Raw genomic sequence first — 17780 nt, 5'->3', positions numbered from 1 at the left:
GTTAATCTCTTTTCGAGGTTTCCTTAATGGTGCCTTCAAAGCCCCTTGGAGCAAACTCAATTTCTCTCTGTGCACTCTATTTCCACTTTTACAATTCTAGAAGAAACCATTTTGGCAAACATACTTTGTGACTTGGATGAGAGGTAATTTATGCAAGTGCTTACCTGCTATGACAACAAGCAGCAACTCCAGTCACAGGAGGATAGATGGCTGTTCACTAGTCACAGCTGAGACATATAGCTGGACCTGGAGCCTGTTATTAAGCCTGAAGCCAAGCACCTTGGGGCTATTTGAGGCAAATCTTGGTTCTTTGGAGGGAGCAGGGATTAGAAAAACAAAAGTCTGTAATTTGGACCTTCACCCTTATGTTGATCACCAGCTCTTAAAAGAAACTCAAATGAGTTCAACAGAGGGAGGAAGTTTGAGTGATACAAATACCAAATGCCCAGTGCTAAGGGTGGGCATTGCTAGGTCATCTGGACCAGGGATGTACCTCGGCCTTGATCTTTGAGGATGGTCATGAACTTTCTCTCCATTGGATCAGTCAGACCACCCTTAGCTCTCCTGAGGGGAGCCTGTGACCCATGCAGTGGAACCCAATATCTGCTCACAAGATGTTGTTTTATACCTCAGTCCCAATAGAGATTTACACACACACACACACGCATACATACATACACGCACACCCTTGGATAAAGAATGGGGAAGGAGCATTTAGCTTGAGAGTTTGCTAGGTAGGTTTGTCCTCACCCTGAAGTTCACAGCTATAGCCACACATTAAAATCCTGTACACCTGGGGAATGTTAAATACTCCTGAATATCCAGGCCCACCTCAGACCAATGGAAACACAGTTATGAGAGGAGGGACCTAGGAGCCAGTATTTTTCAGCCAGCACTTCAGGAAATTTCTATGTACAGCCAAGATTGAAGGCCACTGCTTTCGGCAGTTAAGGCTGACACTGGTGGTGCATCTCTATCTTTAGTGCATGTTAGAATTCCCTGGTGAGTGTGTTCAAAGGCAGATCTAGTAGGTCTGGTGAAGGGGTCTGAGATCCTGTATTTTCTAAAGGCTCCAGAGGTGACACTGAGGCTGGTGGTTCGCAGACCAGATGTTGAGAACACTTACTAGAGAATTCCACCCTGGGGCGTGGATGCTTTGCATGCCTCTTTTATTGTTCAATTTCATTCAGCTCCCTCTTCTGCCAGTGCATATGTGGGGGTCATGGTCCCAGGGGGAGTCATGCTGATAAACCAGACACTTTACCTTGTCACCTCCAAAAGAGCCAAGGTGGTAGATCAGAGGGGGTAGTGGAGTACCAGGTGGATGGTACTCCATCTGGAGCACTAACGGATGAAAAGGGCTGGCTTTCATCTCGCAAGAGCTGGGGATGTGGAGTTTAGTCAGTCTCTAGACAGGCAGAGTTGTAAAGATCAGCCCATGTAGCACACCCAGTTAAGGTGAGTTATACTGAGCTTGGGTTTAGGCAAACACAGCCAGACCAAGGGCTCCTGAGAATGCCTCCTGGGTCAGCCCAAGCTGTACTCAGCTGTGCCCTAAGTGCCTCCTGCACGTATATCCCCTACCATTACTGTATTGCCCTTCCCCGCAGTCATATGTTTTGCAGACCTCTAGGAGAAAATCTAACGCTGTATTGTTGCTGCTAAGTTCCTATAAGATAGTGGAAAAGAATGGGATGGGGGAAATCTCAGCCATTAGAAAGTGATCCCAAGTGAATCTCCTAGTTGCATATAGTCAGTGAGTTATCCATTCTGTGGATGTTACTGCCCATTAAACAGACTCAACTGATATGAGTTAAGAGAGCAGCCTTTGATGTCAAGTAAGAAGCAACTTGTTTCATGGAAAAGACCATGGATATTGCAGTTATATTATGGCCTCCAGTTCCACCTCTGCCACTTAAGAATGGCGTGACCTCCCCTAACCCTTGCTGATAGAATCTTTCTACTGGTCCTGGGGGCTGGAGAGCATGAAATCAGGGAAGGCTTTGGAGAGAAGACCACATATGCCCAGGCTTTGAAGGTGAAGTGGGATTTCCAAGAACAGAAATGGAAAGAAAAAACTTTCTAGAAGGAGGCAGCGACATGCAAAGACTTGGAAGGGGCATTGCTGTATTATCTGAATTTGCTGCTGGGATAATTCCTGGTGGTTGCTATGAGTTACTTGGTTGTTGTTTATCAAATTTACTTTTAATTTAAACAGGTTGCATTTAAACTGCTCTCACCAATCAGGAGATGGTTATGTGTTACTTTGTCTTGTTTACCCAGAAGTTCCCAGCGTTTCTAGAACCTCCGCACAGAAGCAGACTTCCAAATACTGGCTTTGGGCTCTTCCCAAGTCGAGCCCAGTGCTAACTGACCCAGGGCCCTCCGAGCTCCCCTGCACCCCTACTCCGATGTTTTCCTATTCCCCCCCACACCCCCATAGCGGCAGGAGAGAGTCGGGAAAGAGGACCAGAGATGCTTCATGGCGATGGCTGCGTTTGAGCTGAGCCAGCACGGCTGGGTAGAGACGGAGGGGCAGCATTGCACTAACAGGCGACCCCACGAAAGGCAGGACTCCTGCGTGCAGGGGCCTCAAGCAAAGCCATTGGTGCGAGAGGACACAGGGTTCAGTCTAGTCTGCCATTTCCTAGTGCCGGATCCTTTCCCGGAAGCCTCTCAACCCACACCCACCCTCCCTCTGTAGAAAGCTCCCCAGACTCCAGCTGTCTGGGTTCAGGAGGATCGTGGCCCACTCTGGGCATCTGGTTTTCAATCGCTGTTAACACCCCAGCCATCACCCCACTTATGGAACTTGGTAAAATCAGTCAGACCATCGTTTACTAGTTATGAGGTCTTGGGTGAATTGTTGAACTTTGAGGAGCTTCAGTGTCCTTATTTGTAAAATGGAGATATTAAAAATACTCTATTTTAGGGTTATCTAAGGGATTAAATAAAATGTCATGCATAATGTTTTCAGCATCATGCCTAGAATGTAATAAAGCTTAGTATATTTTCTTACTACATTGTAGCTTTTGCCATTAAATCTTTACAATATGAGATGAATGCATGAATAAAAATTGGCATTTCTCTGTGAAAACTAATTAGAAAAAGATTTACATGCAGTTAGGGAATGGTTTTTAAGACTGCAAGGGTCAACCCTTTTTCTTGAGCACTCACTATATGCCAGCCTCAGGCTAATTGCCAGGAATGTGGTGAGCAAGACAAAGGACCACCTTCTACCCACATGGTGCTTATATTTAGCAGGAGAGAGAGAGAGAGAGAGAGAGAGAGAGAGAGAATCAACAAGCCAGTATATATATATTCAATTGAATGGCAACAAATGGTAAGGGAAAACTCAAGTAGGACCAGTGGCTGGACAGTTCTGAGGGTGGGGTGTCGAGTTGCGAGAGAAGTCCTCACATAGGAAGTATCACCTGAGCAGAGACCTAAGTGGGAGTGAGAATAAGTCAAGGACATGTTTCCTACAAGTGCTTTCCAAGCCGGTACAAAGTCCCTGAGACACAAATAATGTGAGAACACCAAGGAGGGCTTAGTCTGTAAATCCAGCTGTTTGCCTTTGGGGCCACTTGACTCTCAAGAGCTCCACATTTATTTGAAAGTCCTGAATACTGACAGTTATGAGGAGAAAGTCAATTGTGATATCTAATGATTTTTTGTGGATTCACCAATCCATGATGTATAGCTCATTTTCTGTGACTTGGACCTTTGAGTTATGCCTGCCTTTGCTCAACACATTTAGTCCCTAGCATCCAGGGATGTGCAGAGGGAGCCAAAGGAAGGCTGAAGACCTAAATCTAATTGATTTTTTGTGGACTGGTGACTTGTTCCTTAATTCATTCTTCTACACCACATACATTACTCACTTTCACTAGATGATTGTGCTAAATTCTGTGAGAGAGAAAACAACAGGCCCAGCCATCTTGAGATTTTGGGGAAATATTTGGAATAAATCCTAAGTTTTAAGAGCTATAGAACTCCAGACATTAAGGGACTGAGTGGGGTGAAAACTTGCATACCTATATGATCAACAGAACAGTGATTCATGTTACTATTGACATGGATAAGACTGAGTGGCACCATGAAAGAATGTGGACTTGTTAGGTCAGTTGATCAAATATAGCAGCTATAGCACTTAGTCACAAGAAGCTTTCATGAAGTAGAAATGGTCAGGTGGGACTTCAAACTATATGAAAAGGTAGAGTGGAAGAAATAAAGAATGAGGAAGCAAAATGCGGGCCTTTTGGAGATGATTCCTCTTGACAAAAACACAGGCTAAATCAGTCCTGGCAGTCAGCATCACCCTTCCGACCGCTATCCTTGGTCTAGTTACTGTAATTTTTGTCACGCTTCTATTCTCTATTGCCCTAAGTGTTTATGCAATTCCTCTAATAAGTGAACCCTAATTCAGAATATAATAGTAGCCCCAGTTTCCCAAGAACCTGGGCAACAGTTGGCCCCAGTTTTAATTTGTTCCTGGTCCATGGATAGGATTCCAAATTGTCATAAAAAGATGGATGATCTTTTGCAGCTTGGACAGGCTTTGAAGACAGAGGTAACTAGGACATCCTTTTCAAGTTTGAGCAGAAAAATGTCTACAAAGGCCCAGACACCTAGGCCAAATGGATTTGTTTGGCTGGATGAAAGTTGTTTCTCTGGTGGGTTTCCAAGTGGGTGGGTGTGGTGGCTGTGTCTGGTGAGCTCAGCTCTGGCTGTTCCACACACAACACAGCAATATAGTCCCTTGGGCGAGGCTGGATCTTTGCTTTTCATTACAACAGCATACTGAGAATGACAGGATTCTTACTTTTGTTCTCATGTTAACTTGAACCTCTCCTTTGCTTTCCTTCTGAGTTCTTTTTCTGAAAGATATTTTTGGAAATCTGATTTCTCAAGGTGGTACTTAGGATAAGCAAGCCCAGGGTGTGGAGGTGGCCCATTCATATTAATAGTGTTGGCATTTGTGTCCATTGGTTTTATTCACCCAGTCTAGGCAAGGGAACTAGGATCTCCTGATACCAGGAGGCCAAGTGGTGGCTAGCTTGGCTGGGTTTGTCACATTCATGATAGGGCTACCAATTCTTGAATGCTTACAGGAAGCCAGGTGGTCTGCTAATCTGATCTTTTCCACGACTCAGCGAAGTAGATGTATTATGATCCTCTTTTCATAGGTGAAGAAACCAAGGGCCAGACAGACTTGATGACTTGCTCACATGCATATAGCTATTAAGATTTCAGGTTTCTCTCATTTACATGATAGCTTCACCCCCTTTGCTGCAGAGTTTCATGATGACAGCTCTTACCTCAGAAGTGGCTGTGAAGATGGAATGAGAGACCATCTGCAAAGCCTCTCGTGGAGCCCGATATATAGCAAGTGCTTAGTAATTGGGAGCTGCTCTTATTAGGAACTTGATCCCCAGGATTGGAGCTGCTAATGCTGCATTTGTCTCTGTGCTGGGCCGTGTGCAGTTTCCGCTGAGCTGCCAGAATGCACATCTGTTTGTATCTCCTTCATTTGCTTGAGCAGCGTGCATGCTCCATGCAAACACTGGGGTGGGTGCCAATTCTATTAGCTTGGGTAAATTGGGCGGGAGCTCTTGACAATTTAAGGCTTTCATGTAATATTCCTATTGGAATTTGTTGTGTATTTGCAAATGGGTCCTATGGGAATGTCATTTCTTCAGAAATCCAATGTGCATTTGGTAATTCAGATTGCAGGCAGGAGATGTCCCTCACAATGAAACACCACTGCCTTTCCATAGCCAAGCTTTGCTTACCTTGATGGCCCCCTAGCATCAAGGCCTGCACGCCTGCCATCATGAGAAGGCTGTTCTGTCCATGGGGCACTTGTCTCATCCTGCCATACTGGCCTCGGGAAACCCATCCGCGGAAAACTGAGAGAGGCACACAGTCTCCCTTCACCTCTAGCTTAGAGCTCAAACTTGGAAAACATGGGTGTGAGACATGACCCTGAACAGAGCTGAGCAAATTGTCAAAACCTTCTATGACCAACTTCCTCCTCTCCTCACTAGTCTCTCCTTTAAGTCAGACGGATCCTCCTAAAACATCTCTCCTGTTGTAGAACTTTCAGAGGCTGCCTGCCACCTGCATCATCAACTCCAAACCCCCTCACCTGTTATGCACTCCCACCCTCCCTGGCTAATTCACACATGTGTTCCTCCAGTGCCTACTTTTGTGTACCTACTATGCGCCTGGCCTAGCACTAGGAGCTGGGGACGCAGCTGCGAAGCCGGTGACGCTACTGCTCTCGTCCAGCTCATCTGATGCTTGCCCTCCCCCAGTGCTGGCTCATTCTGCCTCTGCATGCATGCCTTGTCCTCTCTGGAAATGTCTCCCCTTCTCCTCTATGCCAAGGTATGTTTCTCATCACCTCTGAAGCCGTTAATCAAATGTCATCATTGCACATGTGTCCCACGCCTAGAAGTTGCAAACAGGAGCCTAGGAGAGCATGCCTTGCACAGAGGCCTGGAAGATCTACACTCAGAAGCCACCTGTCTAAAGCCTTCGTGTGCAAGTAAAAGGAGAAGAAACTTTCCAAAGAATTGTCAGGTGCTGATTGCCTTCCTAGAGGATCATAATGTAGGGATAAGAAGCCCAGTCCCAGCCTGCCATGTTGGAACCGTCCCTGAAGGTGATAGGCAGAATACACAGCAAAAGTTCTGTTAGGGCTTTGTGCATGTCTCAGGGATGGTAACGGGGTACAAAGGTTACAGTGCTGAAGCCACAAGCAGCCCTCGTCAGTGTGCCATATTCATGAGAAGAATGGTCAAATGGTCTTGGAATGATCAGGTAGGATCATGTACTCACATTTAGAAGCAGTCATGAAATGTAAATCAGAAACAAGAAGAGCAGACTATGATATTCATTCAGCTAATTATGCATTGAATAGCAACTTTTTGTCAGCCAAGCCTGTCTGGGACCTACGGGGGCCCAGTGCAAATGTGCAAAGGGACTCCCATACACCCTATGTTGAAAGATTACAGGTTACACATTAAGCTAACATTGTTTAAGAAAACATGTTCGAGGTTTCTACCTCAACAAGTACATTGTATCTTCAGAAAGATATGGAATTCAGGTTCAAGTTTAAAATTTTGGGATATTTTGATGTTTCATGCCAAACATGACAGCACAGATGGGCTGCTCAGGGGCCCTAGTTCCTATCTGGCCTCCTGACCCCCTTCCTGGCCACTCCATCTCCCTCCTATGCCAGGAGAGGCCTCACCCACATGGACATGGACACCCTGGCCTGCTTCCCCCTGGAGCTTCACACTGGCAGTGTGTTCTAAGCTTAGGACAATGGGGCAGGGACAGAGGCCTGCACAGGTCCTGGAAGCAAGCACAGGCATTTAGCCTGGAGACTCCTGGGCCCTGGGTTTCCACAGCCTGGACTAGTGGGAAGCCCAGGGACTCTGGCTGGGGATGTTCCTTTGGCCAGGAGATTCCTGCTCTTGGGAGTGCCACAGAAGTGGGTCAGAAGGGGGTTACAGTGAGATATTTAAAATGTGGGGCCATATGTACTGAGGGTAAGATGATAAAATATGTCCCCGTCCTCCAGAAACTTAGAATCTGGTGAACAGGCAGGTAGGCGTGTGGCCCTCCCTTGTAGTGGATAAATGAAGCTCTGTGGGGCCCAGAACACAATAAAGGAGAAAGTAGGGCGTGATAGTTCTAAGAAATCCGCAAATAGAGGATGAGGACGAGATGGACTGGGGATATCAAAGGCCAGGCCTTTTAATCCTTTCATTATTATTTTTTTTTCTTGAGGTGCAATGAAAGTTCAGTCAAATGTTCATATTCCACCGTACAGCTCCATGAGTGGCTACAATTCCAGCAATCAGAGGCTTGCAATGCCCTGTCCCTCACCAAGTGCCACCCCTGCACCACCACTGCCATCCTTCCTGCCATCACTGTAAATTCGTTCTCTTTTGGAAGCTCGTGGAAGTAGAAGTGTATTCTATGTACCTTTGGATCTGGCTGCTTTCACGCAACAGTGAAATCCATTCCTGTAGGCAGGTGTAGCTGTACTTTGTTGCTGTTCACTGCTGCATAGCATTTTCGTAATGCTATGCATTAAAAAACTAGGATATTTTACTTGTCTACTTTACAACTGATAGGTCTTTGGGTAGTTTTCCATTTGTGTCTCACTAGGAAAAGTGCCACTATGAACTTTCTCATTTGTATATTGTAGTGATGGTTCATGTCATTCTTTTAAATTTTTGAAATAATTTCAAACCTACATGAAAAAGTATTCCCAAGAATTCCTGTAGGATGAAGCTAAGAGCAGAAAATTTGGGATGATGGTGTCACAAGCCAGAAACTGGAAGGGAGACAGAAATAATGACATCATTAAATTGGCTATAGAAATGGAAAATCCTTAGGTGACTCCTTCTATGGAAAGTCTCCTGAGGCATGGCTGAAGGGTGGGGTATGGAGATGAGGGGTCATTAGAGAAACAATGGTCTTTAGAATTAACCCAGCCTCACCCTGGAAGAGATTGATATAACAACAGATAGCATTCCTCACAGGAAGGACCCCTCCTCAAAGAAGAGCACCTACCAGCAGGTCGCCTGCCCTGGCCAAGCACAGCCTACCCCCCCACCCCACGTTGCCAGGCTACATGTTTCTTGTCAGAACCTTTTCCCTTACAAAAGCAGCAGCAGCAGCTCTCTGCCCACTTAAGGCAATGCATGCGCTCCTTATTTCTTTCTTCTTTACCTAATAAGCCTGTCCTTTCAAAATGTAACTTTGCCTGCCTGTGTCTGGGCAAACAAACATCTCTATCTCCGGAGCAAAGTCGGTAGGTGCTGCTAAAAGGGGAGCCCTGATGAGACTTTTCTCAGAGGGAACCCAAGGACCTTGCTCATTGAACCCCACACCTCATCAAAATGACATCATTGTATATTGTATATTCATCACCAGAAAATATTATATAAATATTCCATTATAAATACTTTAAAGATATTTGCTCTCCCCAAACACTTAAAGTATATACATTTCTTTTCTGTTTTCTGTTATAGAAATTTAATCAAAATATATACTTCACCTGTGATCTGTAATTATTCTATGGATTATAAAAATAGTCATACTGTCAGTGCTTTATGGAATCTGTGGCCCATTGTTTCCAATTTCTTGATTGTTTTTCAGGAAGTGCTATAGCTCCTTACATTTCTAATCAGATTTTCTTATTGAAATTCTTTTCACTCCTCCAGGATTCTCCAAACCATTCTGTTTTCTGCCCCTTTAAAACACAGGAGGAATGATTTGACTCCTGCCAACCCCACCTCTGCCAGGCTAGGCCACTAGCAATAGCCTTCATGACGCTCTTCCCAAGTACACTCACAGGACTGATGGTCTGGCGGTAATACTGAAGATTTGTGGCTGGTGACAGGCTGTGTTTATAAACATCCGGTCATCAGTGATCAACTAACACTCACGTAAACACACACACACACACACATGCAGGCATGCACGTACAGCCACATACACTCAGCGATTGAACCTGAACTTGCAGAGCCACCAGCGCAGGCCATCTTTGCTTCCAGGCTTCTGGTAGTTTAATACAAAAGTGGATGACCAACAGAGGTTAAATCAGGAAAGTCAATTAATGGCAAGTTGTGAAACTGGGTGTCCCATCTATATGTTTTGTGCGCCCCCCAACACTTGTGCTTTCTAACCCACCGTGTATGGTAGTACAATAGAAGTGTGCTCCATTATCCAGAAGATAATGGGATTCTCAGAAGACAATGGGTTCACAATTCAAAGCTCTGGCCCATTGCTGCCCTTCCTGCTGCACGTCCCCAGACTAGGATGAGTCCACATGATAGCTCCTTCTTCAGATTCTTACAAATATCCTCCTAAAAACCTACCGATTTCTGGCTTGTTTTATCTCAGCTGGTACCTATACAATAGGTATGGAAAATACAGTAGTCCCCCACTCATGTTTCTTGTCTATGGAGGCAAAATATCTAGGGCAGGATAAAGGAAGAATAGACTGTCAATCTATTGGAAATTCCTTCTACCATTATTCTAAAATTCCCTCACGGTTTGCCCATCCAACAGCCTCCCCAGCTTTCTTTACATTCCATCCATATGTTTTGATTGCATGTATATTTAAATTACTAAAAGGCAGAATTAGAAAAGCAACTCATTGTCAAAGATCCCTTAGGATCCATTTTCTTTAAGTACAAACCAGATGTCTCATTTTCCCAGTAGGAAATAGAATGTGAACTTCACATTCTTTTTTCTACTCATCTCAACACAGTGAGAGGATTTTCAAATTGGTCAAGCTAGTCCCGTCTGTCCCAGAGCAATGGAGCGTGGTTGGCAGAGAGTACACTGTCCCTGAAGTTAGGCTGTGAATCAGGAGTTCTGTGTTCTACTTCCAACTCCCCTTCAACTTCAAATGACCTCTGGGAAGTCACACCTTTTGGGGCCTGTGTTTCAACACTGGTAGACAATCATGTCTTGGCTACCATGTCAGACAACAGAAAAAACAGATGTGCTAGGGGAAAGATAGTCATATAATTGCAAAGCGACGTAGCTACTATGGGATTGAATCTGCTTAAATTAGACTGTGTCCAATATATTTGCATAGACTCCTGTGATATTAATAAAGTGTTTCAAGGAAACATCTATCCCAACTGTCCATCTGACCAGTGAACTTTCTAGTAGCATCCTAACAGATAGACACCTGGCTTCTGCTGGAATGCTATCTGCCCAGGGAGCTTGCTGATGCCTGCACAGCCCTTTGTGCAGCTGACCCAATTTCATCAGCAGCAATGTCTTTCTTAAATTAAGGTGGAATCGGGCCCTCCCTGGTGGCGCAGCGGGTTAAAGCACAGCACAAAGAAGCTTAAGCCACTTCCGCATGAGTTCCATCCTCACCTGCCCCGGAGGAGATCCACATGGTGAGGCAGACCTCTCCTGACCCGCCCGCTGCTCCCCTCAGCAGTGTACTTCGTTGATCTGCCTGTTCTGTTCCCTGCTCTGTCCCTGGTGAATCCTCTCACCCTCCGCATCTCTGGCCTGTACCCCAGTTCTGTACGAATAAATAAATAAATCTTTAAAAAAAAATTAAGGTGGAATCCATGTCCTTGTCACTTCTGCCTGTTGCTGCTAGTTATTCCCTCTGTGGTCCCAAAGGTCAAGGTTGTGCTCTTCTTCACAAGATGCTTTGCAGGTAGCTGAAGATCCCTTGTCTCCTCATGTCTCCTCCAGAAAAGGTCACTTTCCTTTGCCTCCAATTCTGCCCCGTTCCAAAAAATCTTGCTGTGATGATAATGGTAGGAGTCTGGATATCTTGGGGGTGATCCCTGATAACCCCAATAAATGCTTGAACTCTTAGTTCAACAATACCACATATGCAGTTCTGCTAGAGCCCAGGGGCCTAGAAGGTAAAGCATCCAGAACATCCTCCCTCAGCTCTCCTTCATGTAACCTGAGGGGCTAGGAGGGCTGTTTTAACCACTTGCATTCTGTATGAACCCTAAGGATTCCTGGGAAGTCTTGAAATTCCTTTGAGAAGAAAATTATATTAGACACAACAAAAACTAAATTGATAACTAAACAAATGACCAACCTCTTTTATGCAAATGAAGGAGTCGATATTTATTGAGCACCTGCAGCTTCAGTGTCTTGTAGAGGAAGACATGAGACACAGAGAGGTTAAGTGACTTTCTGCAAGTCACACAGCAAAAATTTGTAATCTATTTGCTGCTGCAGCTACCTGCTTCTACCAAACTGCTTTCCTTCTTATGTGATTAAAATGGACAGGTTAATGTCTGTGAGAGGTTAAGAGATGTTCTCCTCCCCTCTTCCTCTAGGTGAACTTCCTCTGGGTTTGTTTTGTTTTGTAAAGGCACTGGATGCACCTGGGACAAAGTCCCGGCGCCCTTTAGCCTTCGCACCTGCCACACTGCCACCTCTAATGGATCTTCTGAGATAGGACTTGTCACCAAGCACTGAGAAACTTTGCTTATATCCTGACCATGGGCCAGAATCAACGAACACTTTAAAAGTCATCCATGAGGTCCAGAGTTCCCATAGGCCCTTGTACTGAGAAGAGTCAACAGGTTTTAATGTTCCACTCTTGCCAGTTTAAAATTCTTCACATTTTTGGAATAAGAGACACTCCATTTTTATTTTGTGTAAGCCCCACAAAGCAAGGAGCTGGTGCTGAGAAGGTCATTACTTCCCTTTCACTGAGGTTTAAGAAGGGCCTCTGCCCTGCTCCCTCTACTATAAAAGGCCCAACCTACCCAGTGCTGGTTTAATAAACTTCTGGGAGGACAGAGCAGGGAAAAGTCGTGGTTTAAGTGTTATGCCAATTTCTAAGGTATAAACAGTCCCACCAGAGCTGATTTAAAGCTTACCAATGTGCGGTCACCCTACCTACAGCCTATATGAGCTATTTGTAGTGTATCACTGTGACCAATCTCAGCTAACAGAATGATTGCATAAAGATAAGAGCACATGGACTTTCTAACTCGGAATCCGAAATTTCTAAACATCTACTCTTTTTGAGGGGGGTGCGTGAATGCTTATCACAATTTCATGCGCACCCATCAAACTTTAATCAGCCTAAATATTCTTGAAGAGGTAAACAGATTACAGTATATATGTACCACAGAACCCTACTCAACAATTTGCTATTCAAAAAAACTTGTATGACTCTGCAGGGAGTAACACTGAAAGAAAAAAGTCGACCCCAAAATATTAAGTATTGTGTGATTCCATTTATACAACGTTTTGAATGAAACCATTTTAGACCTGGACGACAGACTGTGGTAGCTAAGAGTAAGAGATGAGAACTGGGAGGAGCATGGGAAAGAGGGTCATGGGTATAAAAATCCTGGTGATATTGGAACTACTCAGTGCCTTGACTGTAGTGATAGATATAAAAAATGTTGTTAAATTATATAGCGCTAAATATAAACACATAAACTTGAGTACAGGTAAAAGTGGATTGCATTCATATCAGCACTCTGGTTGAAATAGTAGACTATAATTTTGCAAAATGCCCCATTCGGAGAAACTGGACAAAGTACAAGGGATCACTATATTATTTCTTGCAACTACATGCAAATATACAATTATCTTGATAAAAACTGCAATTAAAACCACAATTATATTGTGGGTGGAATCTTGTGGAGGGCACATGAATGCATCATGCGTCCATCTGAACGTGTGAGGCTGTAATCCCAAAAATATATAGTTGTGTAAAAATTGGTAAATCAATAAAATTGGGGGGGAACCACAATTACGTCATCATTAGAATTAAAAAAAAAATGTACGCTTATTTTTTTCTGGCCTGACCAAGGGTGAATTGATACACAAAACCTGCACATATTTAAACTTGATGATTTGGACAGATGCATACACCCCTGGAACCATCACCAACACTCAAGGTAGTAGACATGGGATCGAGTCTGTATCGCACGTATAAGCATCTATTCCTCTGAATAATTCTATTCATGTTGCAGAGAAACACCCTCACAGCTCTTAGTCCGTTGACTGCTCCACCAACAGTAACAACAGCAAAACGCATTTGGTTTTGGTGTTATGCAGCTGCTGATGTCAAAGATAGGCAGGACTTGAGATGCAGAAAGGATTTGAGTGCTAAGGTTTAAAAAGAAAAAATACAAATCCTTGCTTCTGATAGCATCAACACCATAGATTCTTGCATAACAAATTGCTGTTTCCCAGGAGTCTTTCTTTTCTTTTTTTCTTTTTTTGCTTTCAGCTTGTGATTGTGAAGCTATTCACAAATTAGCTTGAATTGAATTCATAACAGTTATACTTGGCAGCTGGGGAATATCTGCACTCTTAAATAACTCAGAGCACCGAACTTGTGAACACAGAAGTCGAGGTATTATTTGCTAGATTTGCAAATAATTTTCTTTTTATAATGTGTAACAAGATCGAATCAAGCGGCAACTCAATTCTCAGAAATTTTTCATTTTAAATGGGATATTTTCATTATATAATTTGCCATTGTATTTTTTGTTTTGGATATTTAAGAAGAAAAATAACGTTTTATGATTCACAAACATGAAAATTATTTAAGTAAAGCATTTTTGTATTTACTTTTCTGTCTTGCTGGAAATATGTTTGGATTTTACACTTGTTTTTTTTTTTTTTTTTAAAGATTTATTTATTTGTACATACAGAACTGGGGTACAGGCCAGAGGCTCAGGGGCGGTGAGAGGATTCACCAGAGACAGAGAGGGGAGCAGAACAGGCAGATCAGCAAAGTAGGTCAGGAGATGTCTGCCTCGCCATGTGGTCACCTCCGGGGCAGGCGGGGATCGAACTCATGCTGAAGTGGCTTTAGCTTCCCAATGCTGTGCTTTAACCTGCTGCGCCACCTGGGAGGGCCGCCATGGATTTTACACTTTTAATACAATTACATTTCATTTTTTCATCCTTTGTCAGGGATTGGCAAACTATGGACGATAGACAAGCTGCCTGATTTTGTAAAATATGTTTTATTGGAACATGCCACACCTTTTTTTTTTTTCCCCACATACTGTCTCCGAAAGCTTAGGACTTAGATGGACAGAGCTGAGTTTGCACGACAGAGAATTTATGGTCTACAAAGCCTCAATTATTTACTCTCTTACCCTTAACAGAAGAAACTTGCTGACTCCTGTTTTAGTTCATTACTGACAATTTTACAAGTTGTGTGACAAATCTTGATTATAATAGTCTATAATACAGTGATTTTTACTGTCATGAAGGCAAGAAATACAAATTTTATGGATTGAGATAAAGATAATTCCTGAATTATCTATCCAATAATTTGGATAAATTATTACTTATCCAAATAGTGAGGGCCCATCAAAAGAATATCTAGGCATATAAAATTCTAATTGGTCTTTGATTTTGTGCTGACTTTCAAAAATAGAAAAACTCTGACTTTACACATATTTATTGATTTTGCTGTAAGGGTAGCTGCCAATGGAAGAAGTAGAACATATTTAATAGCTTGTTACCTTGACGTACAATTTTTAATTACTAGGTGTATGGCATACAGGCCTTGGAACTCCTGAACTGGGACCCTGAAATGTGGGCGGTGTGGAACACTTCTGTGTCAGGGGCCATTTTTTGGTCTCCTGTGGCCTAGTACTTTGAGCACAGGAGAAACAGACCCATGAAGTTCAGGCTCATGAAGATGCCATATGACTGCGTGACCCGTGACCCACCACATGAGAGAATAACAGGCGTAAGCACTTTTTCAATAAAAAGACGATACCTTTTTGAGGAAATTATATCAAAGTAATGTTTAATTTAGACCATATTTAGCAATATTAACTGTCACAGAAGAACGAGGCCCTGACTTCCCCTGCCAGAATAATGAACCTTGTTCCCTCCTGGTACAGATTGCACAGACTTCACACTGGAGTGTTGACTCCTGCTCTTAGGAAGAGATAGGCTGAGGACATCATTCATTCACTGACTTTTTTCAGTGATGTAAAATGATGCATCTGCCATTTTGGCACATCTCGGGGTGGCTTGTCTTGAGCCCTAAAGAAATAAGGTGAGGAGATCTTGGCTCACTGACAGCAGAGTGCAACAGTGTGGCTGCGGCAGTCCTGAGCTGCTGCTTGCTTGGAGCAGTCTCGCAAGGGGGCATCTTTCCAACCATGTGTTGACATGTATGCTGTTAACATTATAAGGACAGATATTAAAACTATCGGTGTGAAAGCAAGACCATGATTCCCTCAGAAGAGAGGGCAGGCAGTTAATCACAATGAACGATGAAATACCACTTAACACTCATCAGGATGACGATTACTTAAAAACATCAAATAAAGATAAAATAACAGGTTGCTGAGGTAGCATGATTGTAATCTGGTGCAGCTGCTCTTGGAAACAGTATGATGGTTCCTCACAAAATGAAGTTAAAATTAGCATGTGTTTGGGCACTGCTCTGATCCAAAAGATTGGAAAGTGGGTCTCTCAAGCAGAAATTCCTTTTTTTGTTTGTTTATTTTATTTATGATGTATTTATGTATGCATATAAGAAGTGGGGCATTGGTTAGAGGTGTGGGAGGTGAGAGGATTCATCAGAGACAGAATAAGGCATAGAACAAGAAGATCTACTGAAATACACAGCTGAGGGGAGACAGGAGAGGTCTGTCATGACATGTGGGTGAGCTCCCCAGGCCAGGGCCCAAACATGTGCTTCAGGGGCTGCCAATAGCTTCACGGTGCTGAGACTGAGCCCCTGCACCACCAAGGAGACCCTCAAAAAGCAATTTCTACAGCCATGTTTACAGCAGCAACACTCGCCATACTCAAAAGGTAAGTGTATCCCGAGCTTCCATCCAGCTATGGATGAATAAGTAAACCAGGTTTGGTCTATCCACAGAACAGAGCTTTGACCCATGCTACCACATGGGCGGGCCCCGAAGACAAGGTGCTAAGGGAAATAAGTCCCTTGCCAAAGTGCCACTGAAGCCTGGCACTCATGGACACGGGGCGGCTTTCACCTTTTGACTATTGTGAATGCTCCATGAACGTGGGCATACACAGGTATGTTCAAGTCCCTGCTATCAGCTTTGTTGGGTTTATACCTCAAAATGGAATTAGTAGGTCAAGTTAAGCCTTTTGAGGAACTGCCTGCTAGTTGCCAAGGGAACTCACCATTTTATATTCCTTCCGGTAGCATATGAGGGGTCCAGGCGGTGGCTCTGCTTTGTCCTGGAAAGAGAGCTGATATTACCTGGCTCACCTGAGTGTGGGGAAGTCACTGGCTAGTAATCAGTTTCAAGCATTTGCCCTTGAGTCCGGTCTTCATACTTTCTCTGAAATGTGCTGGAAAAACACCCCCTCCATTTTTTTTTTAAAAGAAGCTTTACCCAGATAGCCCTACCTTGGAAGCCTTCCCATCCCTCCAAGATTTCTGAGAAATCTCTTGCACACAGAAAGCTGCTCTGCACCTGCAGGACACACAGCTCCCCTTGCCCTGCTTCCCAGACTCGGACGCCAGGAAAGGACAGGCACTGCCTTCAAGTTTAGCCCTTGGCTGAGCTTCCGCTGGGCACTGGCACAGTTAGCATTAGAAGGAGCAGTCTCCCAAGGCCTGGAGTGCAGCCCAAGAAGACACCTCCCCCTGCTCCAGGCCTTCAATGGGCTTTGCATCCAAATGCCCATTTTGATTTTGCCTTTGAGTCAGTTCTCAAGGGAGAAATAAAAGATGAGCCATTAACATGTGGCCCGAGGAGATAGAGTGGATTGAGAAATAAGCACAATTCATCCGATTCCGACGCTTTTCCCACACAGCAGCATCACTTACAGTGATAGATGTCCTAGGTCAGGTCTGCCACTAACTGGCTGTGCACTTGCAAGAAATCCCTGCCCCTGTCTCAGCCTCAGTTTCCCTAGCTACGAAGTGAGCAGGACATCCTCATAGCGCACTGCTATCTCTCCATGAGTAATATTCAGAGGCCAGCTCAGCAGATGCACTTGGTAAGCAAGACTGAAGACTGTGGAAGATATTTTCTTTCCCCAGTAAACGGTATGAAATACGTTTCCTTTAGCGTGATACCCATCTCAAAGCCTCCCAAATGGAGTTCCACCCTTCTGTTGTAAGGATAAGGTTTTATTTGAGGAATTTTAGTGTGACCTTTTCTGAAGCAGAACATTATGGGGGGGATGGTAAGTGGGGGTGGGAAATCCTAGATTGTGATTAACCAGATAATGAATCCCATCTGCTTTTAATCAGCTCCTTCCTGTTC

Source organism: Condylura cristata, unplaced genomic scaffold (assembly GCF_000260355.1).
Source record: "Condylura cristata isolate star-nosed mole 26May11 unplaced genomic scaffold, ConCri1.0 scaffold00019, whole genome shotgun sequence".
In the NCBI taxonomy this organism is placed as follows: Eukaryota; Metazoa; Chordata; class Mammalia; order Eulipotyphla; family Talpidae; genus Condylura; species Condylura cristata.
This window is presented reverse-complemented; position numbering follows the sequence as displayed.